Source organism: Eschrichtius robustus, chromosome 11 (genome assembly GCF_028021215.1).
Source record: "Eschrichtius robustus isolate mEscRob2 chromosome 11, mEscRob2.pri, whole genome shotgun sequence".
NCBI classification, from domain to species: Eukaryota; Metazoa; Chordata; class Mammalia; order Artiodactyla; family Eschrichtiidae; genus Eschrichtius; species Eschrichtius robustus.
Window position 1 is genome coordinate 70,901,411 of NC_090834.1, and position 14,568 is coordinate 70,915,978.

Sequence of the window (14,568 nt, forward strand, 5' to 3'; positions counted from 1 at the left end):
CCTGCCAATGCAGGGGACATGGGTTCGAGCCCTGGTCTGGGAAGATCCCACATGCCGCAGAGTGGCTAGGCCCGTGAGCCACGACTACTGAGCCTGCGCGTCTGGAGCCCGTGCTCCGCAACAAGAGAGGCCGCGACAGTGAGAGGCCCGCGCACCGCGATGAAGAGTGGACCCCGCTCGCTGGAACTGGAGAAAGCCCTCGCACAGAAACGAAGACCCAACACACCCAAAAATAAATAAATAAATAAATAAATTTAAAAAAGGAAAGGAGGGGGGAAATTGATAAATGAAGATTAGTGTTACTATACGTATACAAATACATATTTAAAAAAAAAAAAAAAAGAACCTGATTCAGAAAAATGGGTGTATGGGAGGATAAGGAAGGATTTTGAAGTGAATAACAGGAGGCCACAAACATAGACAACGTTTTCTGAGAGTGTGTCAACAAATAATCTGAGGCAGATAATAGCAAATTTTTTTGAACGATGTATCTGTAGAAAATAAATATTTCCATTGACGTTAGAAGTGTATAAGAAATATGTATATATAATGTATATTATACATTAGTTATATATATGTGTGTGTCTATATATACCAGATTCAAAATCGTTTTAACACAAAGTACCAGGAATTCTTAAATCTGAAGTCCTGCAATTTTTTTTCTCTACATTCTGTGAAGTAAATGTTCAAATACACATATAGCTCATTTTAATGTTTCCTTCCATGGGTGTTTCCTTTACTAATGGATTCCCAAGCCTATTCCTTTAAGCAGCACTTAAAATATTTCTGTTTTATAGGTTGTCGCTGTTTTAAAGGATAAATATTTTTAAACGGGCAGCACCTTGTGAGAAGAAGAACACTGTCCAATAAATCAGGTTCTAATGACCCAGGCAGGAGAGAGCAAGCAAGACTCTGTCGCTGGCTGAACTGGTCTCAAAAACAGTAATGCACAGGAAACGGATGACAGCAAGTTTCAAAGCACAGCAAAAGCCTCATTAATGCTGAACATTGAAGTCACACTTCAGCTTAAAATTTGCTGAAACAGAAATAAAAACATACATGAGGGCCTTTGGGTCTTCATGTGTACAAGAAAATATGAGTGATGTGTTATTCTGTGGTGTTCTATGATAGGTTTGACTGCTTGTTTTCCAAGGAGCTTTTATCTTTAGATTCATTCTCCAGGCAAGCTCATCTAGTGCACTCCCCCTGGTGTGTTCAAGTGCGCACCAAGGACTTTCCTGCAAACAGAAACCTGGAGAGGGAAGCTTTAAAAAAATTAAAAAAAACAAAACAAAACAAAACCTTTTTGCATTGTAGTTAATGGCCTCTTATTGCTTGTTTGTGGAGAATAAGCACAGTTCAGAAGCATGATAGTAACTAATCAAGAAAAAAAAAGCATTACTTATATATTTTTTGTTTTCCTATTCATTGTTTTGTTTTAGAGAAAATGTATTTTTCTAGTGCAACCAAATTGACAGACCCTTTGCAGAATAAGAAACAAAATGGAATGTTCGTCTACCTTTTCAAAAGACTAAAGTACCTAACATTTTAGAATCTGATCCTATTTTCTAAACTCGATTAATCCATAACTTTCAGATGTAATGAATTGTAAATAGTCAATTATAAGGTGAGCCTTTGGAAGTCTGAAAGCACTTTCTAATGGGGGAAAAATTTCTTTGCAATGACTGGATTTTCACACTAGCCCACAAGTCTAGTTAAGCCATGACATACTTAAAAGGACAGTAGGAATAAAAAGTACTGAGGTAGTGCTATTTAAGGGATGGAAAGAACACAGACATTGGAGCCAAAGAGATTTGAGCCTGGGTTGAATCTTAGGTCAGCTGCTCACCAGTTTCAAAATGTTGGGCAAGTAACTTCACCTCTCCAAGCCTCAGTGGGCTCACCCATATAATGGGGATAATGCTCAGATTCCAGGGTTGCTGCTGTGAGGACAGCACATGGATTGAGAGCAGAGACTCTGGAGCCAGATGCAAGTTTTGAATTCTGGCTCTGCCATTTACTTGCTAGGAACCTTGGACTTAACTCCTCCGTGCATCAATTTCCTCATTTTATAAAATGAGAATAAGATAGAAACACCTCTAGAGGTGTTGTGTGGATTGTGTTGGGTTGAGTCAATATATAGAAAGTGTTTGGAATAACACTTGGCATATGATAATCCACTATAGAAGTGTTGGTTATTATTATTATTAGGTGTGCTTCCTGTCTCTTCTTTTTAAAGATTTTTTTTTAATGAAGACTTTTTAAAAAATTTTTTTTTAAATTTATTTATTATTTATTTTTGGTTGTGTTGGGTCTTCGTTTCTGTGCGAGGGCTTTCTCTAGTTGCGGCAAGCGGGGGCCACTCTTCACCGCGATGCGCGGGCCTCTCACTATCGCGGCCTCTCTTGTTGCGGAGCACAGGCTCCAGACGCGCAGGCTCAGTAGTTGTGGCTCACGGGCCCAGCCGCTCGGCGGAATGTGGGATCTTCCCAGACCAGGGCTCGAACCCGTGTCCCCTGCATTGGCAGGCAGATTCTCAACCACTGTGCCACCAGGGAAGCCCCCTGTCTCTTCTTAAACAATAATAACAAACCATCATAAGCTAAAAAAACAAAAAAACAAAAAACTATAGATAGATAATAGAGTTACTTTCCTAAGAAACTAATTTGGTTCATGGTAATTTATCACCATGTATGGAAAAGAAATTTCATCCCCCAGGATGTGCAAATGGAGAAATGGAGAAAGGAGGATTGTGTCTAGCCAAAACCACAATTTCACTTGGTTTAGAAAGAATGTCAAGTGTTACCTATTCTTCACCAGAAGGGAAACAAGCAACAAGTCTCTGCAGCCAGACATAGAAATTATTGTTTTGAGAAAATGGAAAGATCTCAGACGTGCTTGGGCAGGATTATCATTCCACTGCCTTTTAATTACAATTACCATACTAAAAATAGTTGCATTGTACTTCATTCATTCATCATTGCTCAATAGCCCCATTTGCAGAATATGAAAATATGTGATGCCTTGCAAATGAAGACAGCTGGATGCTTAAAACTTGGTCTGAAGTATTAAATAGACTGAAAGTCTTAATGTATTCCTTTTTCCTGGTACAGTGAAATTGTTTTTTGTCAGATATATCCTTAACTCCTAGGATTACGCAGGGGTGGGGGAGGAAATGTGATTTTAAAAGGGAGGTTGCCAACAATTTTAGCTTCACCTACTTGGAAACACTGTACTGAAGCAGGAGTCAGGGCCAGCCATCCAAGATGCCAATATGGCACCCGGTGATAGGAGGAGAGCATGGAGGAGTAGAAGAGGTAGGGATTACATGAGAACACCTAGTAACCTAGTCAACTTCATTTTCTAAAACCTGCTGTCCCCAGGAAGCAGGAAGTCACTGAGAAAAAATATATACTTTGCTCATCTGGGTCCAGACTGGGATCCTTGGTTAAGGTGGTGACGTGGTGTGGTGTATGGGGTTGTGGTGTTACACTGTGGTGGTCCCTTAGCTCTGAATGTTCCTGGGCAGCAAAGTGTCTTCCCCAGAAGCAGGGCTTTAAGCTGGAGAATACTTGAAAGTAAAAATAACACTAAGGACTACTAGTACACTGTTTAAGTTATTTTGAATTCATCTTGGAATTGGAAGTTCACAATGCCACTCTTGGTATTTCTCAGTTTATCGAGACAAAAAGGGGCTCCAAGGCCAAAGAGCAGATCACCTTGGGATTTTCCAGGGATTCCAGCCCAGCCACAGCAAGTCATCTCAAGGGCTATGCAATTTGAAGGTGGATAACTGGTGACTTTAACTAAGGAGAGAAAACCAGAATAACATGAAGTGGTGCCAGAGAACACATAAAGTGTTCTGGGACACTTGGCTCTCCTAGTTTCCTTTTAAAATTATTTTTATTATTATAAACAACTTTGCAGAAAGTTTATCCCATAACCTTCTCAATAAAATTACTGACATATCTCTATGAACATTTACAACTTTGTCCATATGTACACATATTATTTACTAAATTTTATCCACTCTGCATATGATGGGGGTCTTACTTTTCATGTGGCATTACTTGTATTATTTTCTTTGACTTTTTCTGTCTAGTTCTGGTCTAACATTATATTTAACATGTTAAAGGACAGCATAATACCATATCCAGTTGATAAAACAACTTATTTTCTCAAAGGTGAATCAAACTTCTTACTTCTCGGGCTTCCCTGGTGGCGCAGTGGTTCAGAATCCGCCTGCCAATGCAGGGGACACGGGTTCGAGCCCTGGTCTGGGAAGATCCCACATGCCGCGGAGCAACTAAGCCCGTGCGCCACAACTACTGAGTCTGTGCTCTAGAGCCCGCGAGCCACAACTACTGAGCCCACACACCACAACTACTGAAGCCCTCGCGCCTAGCGCCCGTGCTCCGCAACAAGAGAAGCCACTGCAATGAGAAGCCTGTGCAACGCAACGAAGAGTAGCCCCCGCTCGCCGCAACTAGGGAAAGCCCATGCGCAGCAACGAAGACCCAACGCAGCCAAAAATAAATAAATAAATAAATTTATTTTTAAAAAAGTAGGATACAAAAGGAAATTTCGGTGTGATAAAAATTAGGTCACAATATAATACAGTTATTAAGGAAATTCGACAAAGAAAATACATCAGTATTTTAACAGGGGTTATATATGTTTAGTGAGATTATAGATTATTTTTATTTTCTTCTTCATGTTTGTAAATTTTTTGTCAATTTTTCGTTGGTTTTATAATCTGGGGGAGAAAAGCAACAGATGTTCTTTTTTCTTTGTTCTTGTTTCTTTCTTTGTTTTTGTTTTTAATTGCAAAGAGAAAGGAGAGATTTGAGTAGCAATCATTCTTTTAATGCACAGACATCTGTGTGCAAAATGAAAATTTTCCTTAGGTGGATTTTGAATCAGTAGCTTTTATGTGAGAGAAGTAAAGGACCCAGAGTTACTGCAGAGAACCCAAACAGGATTTGTTGCTTGGGATAGTGCTTGGAGATTATTACTATTATTATTATTACTGCCACGTTTTTAAATTGAAGTCTAGTTGATTTACAGTGCTGTGCCCATCTCTGCCATACATCAAAGTGACTCATTTATACACATATAGACATTCTAAGAGATTACTGACTTTTATTTTCAAGAAACAAAGAGAGGGAAGCCCAGTAAAATAAGACAGCTTTACAAGGAATAATGCTTTAAAAAGAGTAGTTTTTCTATTACAAGTGACAGGTTTAAATAATGCCCCCAGTAGTACCACTTACATCTCACTACCCCAACTTTTGACCTTTTAACTGGAATATATATGGTGCATTCTTAATAGTGTGTTCTGGGCCTGTTTGCTGGTTGGCCCTTTCTTTTGTTCATGATGTGTGGGTGTGTGTGTAGGTGTGTGCATGCATTTGTGTAATCCACCTTTATTTTTATGGTCTCTGGATTTTGTGTCAGGCTCAGAAAGGCCTTTCAAGTTTATAAAAATTTTACTCACATTTTCTTCTAATGTTTTTATAGATTGCACTCTTTACATGTAAATCCTAAATAATGGTTGGTTATATTTTAATGTAAAGATTAGGGTAGAGAGCAAGCTTTATGTGTTTCCATATGGCTAGCTAGTTGTTTTAACAGCGTTTATTGAAAAACCCATATTTTTTCCCAATAATTTAAAATTCACCTTTATATTATACTCAATTTTCATGTCCTTTGGGTCTGTTTCTGGATGCTCTGCCTTTTCATTCACCTATTGGTTTGTTTCTAAACCAATACCAGATTACTTTAATTGCCACATTTCTGTAGTGTGCTTTGATAATGTGTTAGGTCAAATTACCCCCAATCCATGCCCTCTTTTCTTTTTAAAAAGCATATTGTAATTTTTTTTAAGTTAATGTACTTCTTAAATGGCTTGACTTAACACTTCACTTTGCTTTACTAACTAGAAAGTTTCGTTTTTCTTTTTTTAATTTGGAGCATGACTTTTAGTGCTGCTCATTCTAGCAAAGCAGGGCAAAACCTATGCCAGTTTTCTGAAGACAGTGTCTATTTGTTCTTCAGGGCTTCTGTCGAGAAGCAGTGTGGTCACTGGCGCTTTGGCTCCCTCTAGCAAACACCCCTCAGACAAATGGAAAAGCCCCTTTGACATCTGAACACCAAGATCTCTGAAATCTTGGCCATGTCCGCAAACAAGATCTAATCTAAAGCCCAATTACATGGTCTAGGACACATTCCAAATAAGGTATTACTGCTCTCTCATTCTGAGCTGCTAGGACCGTCCCATTCAGAAAGAGCCAAGGGAGTTCATTTTTTAAAAAGTAGCTGAAAGAAACACTGGTTAACCCATCAACGCCTGATCTTTTAAAGTTCCCATTTTTGTACACCCAGATATGTCCACCTTGGTTAAAAAAAATCAAAGCACACATACATATATCAACATAAACCACTTTCAGTTGGGTTGGCTGCTAAGAGATAGCTATGATTCTTTTTCTAATTTCCCCTTAAATAACCAACGTCTTCAAAAAGTGATCTGTTACTCCTTGGTGTCACATCTTCACTGGTTTCTATCCCTGATTTTCCTAATATCCTACGTCGAGCTTCTGGCCCTAGGAGCAGTTTTAGTGAAACAGCTTTCTTACACTCAGATGCCTTTGTTGCTCTAACCAAAACCTTTTGCTCAAGTGTAAGCTTCCCTCATCTTGCTTCCACACCTGTCTGTTGAGACTTTCTTCCAAAGTTTTTCAAACCGAGCTTTTCACTTTTTCACTCCTCCTTCCTTTGCTCTTATTTCTCTTGTATTTTCTCCTGTTCTGATTCTCTTTCACCTCAGTAGGCACACATCTGGGGACTCTTGCTCAGTCCACATCTCCCACTTTGACAGCTTCTCCTGTTTCTTTCTCTTTCTCTCAGGGGTTGAAAGCATCCACGAAGGACCATGTACAAATGGGGTGGAGGGTAAAGAGCTACAGAAAAAAGAGAATCATCAGGCAGATAGAGAAAAGACCAGTCCAGAGGCCACACAACCCCAGAAAGAGGAGGAGATGAGAACTGTTTAATGCCTAATGGTCCCCCAGTTCTAGTCCTCTGTGAGGATTTGCTGTGCTTCCTACTGTAAGGTTCTGTGTCACCATTGTCTCCTCCCAAGAAATCTCCCCCTTTGGGCTTAAGTTAGTTGAGGAGGCTTCTGTTTCTTGCATTCCCTAAGTTTGAGATGACATCCCTAGCTCTAAGGCATAGTCCTGGATATTCTCCTTTTCTCTACATGAAACCCTAATCAATTGGAAAATTTTAAAAAATAATAATGCTCACCATCTTTGAGTTGATGACTCCTGAACCTATGTCTCTAAAATATGAGGCTTATTTGTTTTCCAAAGGAACTGTCCGAAGGAAGAGGCAAATTACTGAAGTAGTTAAGGGTGTGAACTCTGAGGTCAGACTGTCTAAATAGCTTGAGATCTTCAGTTTCCCAATCTGTAAAATGGGAATAATAGAAGTACCTGCCTTAGAGGAATTTGTGAAAATTGAACGAGGTAATGCATATAAAGCTCTTAGAACAGTGCTTGACTCACTGTCAACCTGCAGTAAATATTGTTGTTATTATTACTACTATTAATAGCAACACATTCCTACTTGGCTTTCCACAAGAACTTTAACATGTCCACCTCAGGACTTCTCAACCTCCTTCCAAAGAGAGCATGACTACATAACTTCCTGGTCCTGTCACTGGCTTCTCCATTCAATCCAACAGTCCTGGAATTTGACCTCGGGTCTGTTTGACTTCAGAGCCTGTGCTTATTCCATTAGACCAGCCATTCCCAAATTTGACTGCATCTCAGATCCCAAAGATAGTGAATCAGAATCTTCCAGATTGGGGCTTGAGAGTCTGTATTTTTTAAAACTCTTCAGTTAATTCTAGTGGATCTAATCATTGAATCAGAGTCTGGGGAATTACTCTGGATTATACTACTTTATCTTCACTAACTTTATCTGTAAAATGGGTGCAGTAATATATCTATTTCATTGAACTGTTAACCTAATATATATTGAATCTTTACTGTGTGCCAGGCATTGTGCTAAGGGCTCTCTATTATCTCACTTAACTCTCACAACAATCCTGTGAGGTAGATACTAGATTGTCCCTATATTACAGATGAGGAAACTGTGATACAAAAGAGGTTAAGTTACTTGATAAAAGTCGTCCACTTAGCAAGTGTAGAGAGCTAGCGTATCAATTGCTGGGGTTAATGTGATGTGAGGATTACATTAAATAATGCATTTAAATCACCTGGCACACAGTAGGTACTCAATAAAGGTTCTCTTTTCGGGACTTCCCTGGTGGCACAGTGGTGAAGAATCCACCTGCCAATGAAGGGGACGCGGGTTCGATCCCTGGTCCAGGAAGATCCCACATGCCGCGGAGCAACTAAGCCCATGCGCCACTACTGAGCCTGCGCTTTAGAGCCCGCAGGACACAGCTACTGAGCCCGTGTGCCACAACTACTGAAGCCCACGCGTCTAGAGCCCGTGCTCCACAAAAAGAGAAGCCATTGCAATGAGAAGCCCGCGCACCGTAATGAAGAGTAGCCCCTGCTCGCCGCAACTAGAGAAAGCCCGTGCGCAGCAACGAAGACCCAACGCAGCCAAGGATAAATAAAACTAAAAAAAAAAAAAGGTTCTCTTTTCCCTTCCTTTTATCCAAGGGATTCTATTCATGCCCAGTGAATTTTAGACAGAGGACAATACTTCAACCTTATTGGTGGCCAGAGAATTGGAAATTTGGTATTCTAGAAGGTACAAATAAAAGGGAAGCAGGTACCTGAGAAAGATGGAGGTGTTTGGGATCAACAAAGAGAAACACAAGGGAAAACATAATTACATATGGAAGAGCAGGTGCACGTGAGGACAAACAGTAGCTTGGCCACTGAGGGTAGGAAACGGCAGAGTGATAAACTTTAAAAGAGAAAACCAAGGTATGAAAGTAGAACCACATCATCTCAGGGGGGAAGAGTCCTGAAAGATAACTATTCCAACCCCATTCCCACCATGTGGTCATCCAGTTCTTATTTGGACAATTTGTGTGACAAGAAACTCAACTTATCAAGGCAGAAGAAGCTCTAGTTTTTAGAAAATTCTTCATATTGAGTTATTCTAGAATTTCTACCCACAGGTCCCCCTTCCACCCTGTGGGGCCCTGAAAAATAAGTCTAATTTCTCTTCCATTTGACAGCTCTTCAAATTTATGAAGACAGTTACCTTGTACCCCTGGGGCGAAACCCTCTGCTTCCTTTAATATTTCCTAGTAAGACATAGTTCCCAGCCTTGTTACATCCTGCTCCCTTTTCTGTGCATAGTTTTTCTTTGCCAAGCCTTGATTGGAGACAGTACTCCACGTGCATAATGACAAACACTGGGCAGCATTGTAACCCCACCATGCTTTACATGTTAGACTTCTATCGATGCAGCCTAAATCAGCATTATTTTGGCAGCCACACTTCACTGAGGACTCAGAGTGAGTCATCTAGGACCCTTTAGTCTTACTCTTACATGCATCTGCTAAGATACCTCTGCCCCCAGCTGCCTTTCAGCAGTTGATTGTCCAGGGCGGGACTCCCCACATTTATCCCTGTTAGAGTCAGCCCATTGCTCCAACATTGCATTTGGCTTATGTTACGTAATGGTATCTCTTTCCCTCCTGGCCTTGTGTTATCTGGAAATTCGGTGCAGATCCTCTGGGTTTTCATTCAGAGCACTGTAATAAAAGTCCCGAAGTCTGGGCCATGGAGAGAGCCTTCTGCCATCCTGATGGTAACTGGTGTGGTCTGAAGGTTTTGAAGTTGAAGGAATCTGGTTTGACTTGTGGCTTTGAGTCAGCTGGTTAAACTTTGAATTTCAGTTTCCTCATCTGTAAAATGGGATTGTGTGGATTAAGGGGGAAGATGCAGGGAAAGCACATAGCATGCAGTAGATGCTGCACAAATATCTATTACCTCCACCCTTCCTTCAGGTCAGCAAGGATTCATTAATCAGCATCTTTAGGTAATGGTTACTTAACAAGTTATTCGTCCAATTAGTTATATTAGAATCCAGGCTTATATTTCTTCATCTTGTCCACAACACCTTGTCAAGTACATTGTTAAAATCCCACTTACATAGCGTGGTCTCCTCATGAAATCAGGGCAGAGAAAGAGTAAACAGCAGTCAGATTCTACCTGCATGTAAACCTAGGAAAAGTAGTAAGCTACCAATGAAGTTGGTTAACCTTGAAAACGGTCAACATTCAGGCCCCAAGCACATACTGGGCAACTCACTGTGCCTGGCAGTGAGCTGGGGATGGGCTACAATTTTACAATGTTTAAAATGCAGCATCTGTGTTCAAGGAACAAGGCTGGAATTCTAGAGTCATAGGGGCTAGTCTGGGTCACAGGATTGAGTGATTTAGATCTGTTTGTTCACATATCCAGTCAACAAACAAACATGCACCCTCCCCACCCTTCCATTCCTTCCCCCCCTCCTTAGGTCCTAAAGGGGAGGGGCGAGTATAACAAAAAGGACAAGGTCCCTGTATTCAAGGAGTTTAACATCTAAAAGGGTTGGGAGTTCTTTGAGCTAAAGGTCCTCTGTTAAATGCTTGAGATGCAAAAAGAAGACAGATTCTCCGTCCTCCAGTACTAAAGTTGTATCTTGTTATGAAATGTCTATTTTCTGTAACTATTTGTTTCCTTCCGTCTCACTCCCTGGACAGCTTTTCTACAGTAAAGACTAGAGCCACCGGGAAGTTGTCTGCCACACAGTAGGTGCGGTCACTGAATGGAATCGCTCCAGGCTTGAGTTTCCGCTTTTGAACAAGAATGACAGCTCCAGTGGGATGCTTGGAGGTCAGGACGAATGAAAAGAACGTAAGAACACTTGGATGGAAAAGCCTTCTGGAAATACTAAGTATTTTTTCTCTCGTTTGGACTTTGGCAAACCAAGATGTTTTGGGAAGGGTCTGGCACTCTGTGTTCCTAAAATTGGTCTCCTAGATGGAGTTGGAGGAAGGGGAGTGAGGGAATGTTGCTTTCGTCAGGATGTCCCAAGTGAAAAAGGGCGAGGAGGAGTGAGAGCCCTGAGCCAGAAGCAAGTCAGGGACCTAGAGAAGAGGGACATGCCAGGCGACTGCAGTGGCCAAGGCTAGCGGGAGACCTGAGGGGAAAGAGAAGACAGGGGCGAGGAAATCCAGGGAAAGCGCGCGGATTGGTCCTTTCCTTGGGGCGTGCGCTTCTGTGCGCCAAGCGATTGGTGGCGGGAAAGTAGCAGGTAAACCGGCCCCCGCCGCCTCGCCATTGGTCAGCGGCCTCTAGCTGCCACACAACTGGCCAGTAGGCCGCTGAGCCGTGCGCGGATTGGCCGGGGGCGGCCGCCCAGACCGGCTCCCTTCGGGCGCTAGGATTGGCTGGCGGGAAGAGGCAGGTATCCGGGCTCCGCGACTCCTCCATTGGTGGGCGGGGAAGGGGGGTTGGGCACAGCGATTGGTGGGCGGGGGGCCGGGCCTGGGCCGGCGGGGAGCGGATTGGTCGGAAAGTAGGTTAGTGGTGCGACATTTAGGGAAGGCAGAAAGTAGGTCAGGGACGGAGGTGCCTGTTTACCCGCGCCGGACTCACCGCCGCCGCCGCCGCGGGATCCGAGTGGGGGCGCGGGCGCGGGCGCTCCCGGCGAGCCACGGTGAGTGTCGGGCTGGCCGCGGCCAGCGGCGCGGCCGCGGGCACCCCGTCGGGGCCGTTAGCACCCTGGCAGTCGCGGCGCCTCAGCCGCCGCCCGGGGCGCAGCCCGGCCGCCGGGGAGCCCTGACCGACGTGCCCGCTGCCGGCCTTAAAGGGCCCGTGCCCGCTCCCTGCCCCCACCCGGGCCGCGGGGAGGCTGCGCTCCTTAAAGGCGCCGCGCCCGTCCGCCCCCATCCTCACTCGCGGGGGTTGGCGCTGCGGGGTAGAGCGGGCAGAGGTGCCGCAGGCGCCCTTAAAGGAACTGGGAAGGAGTCCGCGGGAATACCCACCTCCCCTCAGCCGGCATCGCTACCTGACCCGGGGGGTGGGGGGGAGAGGAGGTAGGAGCAGCCAGCTGCCTCTTAAAGGGACAGCTCCACCCTTTGGGAGCAGTGACCCGGCTGAGGGCGAGTCCTAGGATGTATCCCCGGAAGGTTCGGGGACCCCCGAGGCGACCACCCTTGACGGCTGCACCCCAAGGGCGTTGGGCGAGAGATGCTGCTTCTGCCCTTCCTCCGCCTCCTCCACTTCCCTTTCGGGAGCCTGCGGGGCTGGGTGGGGGCGGGGAGGGCGTCTCCGCCGGGCTTGGGGAGTCCGAGCCCCCCCTTGCCCCTTCGGCCCTGTCGCGGGTGCTGCCGCTGCACCCGGGTATTCCCCGCCGGAGATGCGGCCGACCCCAGCCTGCGAACTTTCGTCCGGCCTGCGCCATCTGGGTCCTGGGCAGCCCGGGGAGGATCCCCCTTCGGTTTGCGAGCAGGTGCTCCACGGCACGGGGATGTCGCCCGGCGCCCAGGTGCGGGCCCGCCGCCCGCCCTGGAGTCCTGGAGACCGCAGCGAGTCTGGGTTTAGCACCGGGTTTGACAGATGTCAAAGAAAAAGCTTCCCGCTCACGATTGCCGGACGTTGACAGCCAAGAGAGCTCTTGTTTGCTCAGAGGAATAAGTGGAAGAATAGAAATTAATGCCGACCTTGTGGGGCTCGAGTCAGTCACTCCGAGGGGTCGTGGGAATCGGCTGCGGAACCGAGGGCAGGCGCGGGGGAAGGAAAGGCTGCACTGGACATGGGCGACTGTTGTCAAGTTTGTGCGGGCCGGTGGGATACCAGGCTGTCCCCCCTCACCTCACCTTTTCCATCCTCTTTTCCTTCCCCTGCCTCGGCCCCTTCCGAGTCACCTAGTGTTGCTTTGGCACTTTTGCGCTTGCTGTCTCCTCTCCCTGCTTACATAGCTAGTCCTCGGCAAGGAATTATTAGCCAAGTTTTATTACTCAGCTTCCAGAAATTAGATTTGAAGAAGCATTTCTTGACTGTACGTGTATTTCCAGGATCTTCGTTTTTTAAAAAATCCATAAAAGCTGCCCATTAGCTGCATTTAGTTTCGCACAATGCTTGCTTGTCATTTGTCCTTCTGACATCTGCTGCTGTTCCTTCCTTTAATCTATTTTTATATGACAACTATTATTTTAATTCTTCTTGTCTCATTGATATCAGGATCTGTCAATTTGGGTTGGTGGAGTTTTTAATTAATGTACTGGTTGAATCATGAGCTTAAAATAATCATTGCTGCTCCTGAGCAGTTTTGAATAATCTCATGCTCCCCGTGCTTGCAAGATTTAAAAAAGAAAGAAAAAAAAAAATCACTGCTGTTAAATTTGATTTCCATATCAATGAAACTCGAAAATGTTTTTTTTAAACACAAAATTGAATCTTTCACTCCATGCTTTGTTACTGAGTTCACTTTACTAATAAGTCTTTAAAACACTTTGTTGAACATATTTAGAAGGCTTTAAAATTTCCTGGGCAGGATTTGAAATTGCCTGTATCATCTAAAGCTGGCATTTTTCGTTTTGATTGTGGATGTAGCCAGTGAATAATAATAGTAAGTTAAAACTATAGTTAAATTTATACCTTATTCCAACCCCTAGAGTTTAGAAAGAGGGAGAGAGAAAGGAGCAGGTGTGGTAGAAGAGCACTAGCCTGAGAGAATCTCCTGGTTCTAGCCCAGACTTGGGCTTTCATGGCTGTGCTACTTGGGGCAAGTCCCTGAACCTTTCTGAGTTCTACTTGCCTCAGATGGAAAGTAAGGCAGTTGAACTAGGTGATCTCAGAGGTTCCTTCTGCTCTAAAGTTCTGTGCATCTCTAAATATTTAATACAGCTGAATTCAGGTTGGTATTTACCTGCTGGAGCCTCCAGAATATCTGAGCTGAAGTCCTATTTTCTTGGGAAACTTAAACAGATCAACAGATGGTGTTTTAAAGAATCCATTTCAAATGATTTATAAAATGATGAGTACTCAGGAATTTGTCTGCTATTTGCAGAAGAGGTTTGCCTACCACAGAGAGGAAAAGGAAGTGGCCCTACTTTCAGATTTATCGCTCCATACTAACAATCTCTACGCAATTTATATACTAAACAATGGACAGGCACTGTAGAAAGACTTGTTAACAAAATGCATAAGCATATGTAAAAACGAAATACTCTATATCTCTCTTTGGTATAAGGGTTGCCTTCCTTCTATGGGCTTTCTTCTATTTATGAGTCCATCAACTCATGGTGGTTGGAGAAAGTCAAATATTAAAGAAACAGTTTCTGCCCCATATGATGTTACAGTCATAGGTAGTGATTTTCGTTAACATCGTGGTAACAGTTGCAGGGAAGTAATTTTTTACTTCCTTTTTAGCCCTTGAGGTTTAGTTAGGAGCCTGGAAATACAGGTATGTCACCCTTCTCCACAGTCTTTTCTCTCATTGCCACTTCATCATAATACCCAGACTTACCCCAGACACCCTCCCTGGCTTTTCTCCTCCCTCTCTCTCTAAACAAGACCTGCTCTG

General features: G+C 43.9%; 1 protein-coding gene across 4 annotated transcripts in view; it reads left to right on the forward strand.

The window, feature by feature from the left end:
• Positions 1-11,556: 11,556 nt before the first annotated feature.
• BMAL1 (basic helix-loop-helix ARNT like 1) overlaps positions 11,557-14,568 on the forward strand; it is a 104,224-nt gene continuing 101,212 nt past the window's right edge. For all 4 annotated transcript variants that reach the window (XM_068554836.1, XM_068554840.1, XM_068554837.1 and 1 more), the window contains exon 1: positions 11,557-11,697. The gene's annotated coding sequence lies outside the window, so the exon portion shown is untranslated. The remainder of the gene's footprint in view (positions 11,698-14,568) is intronic.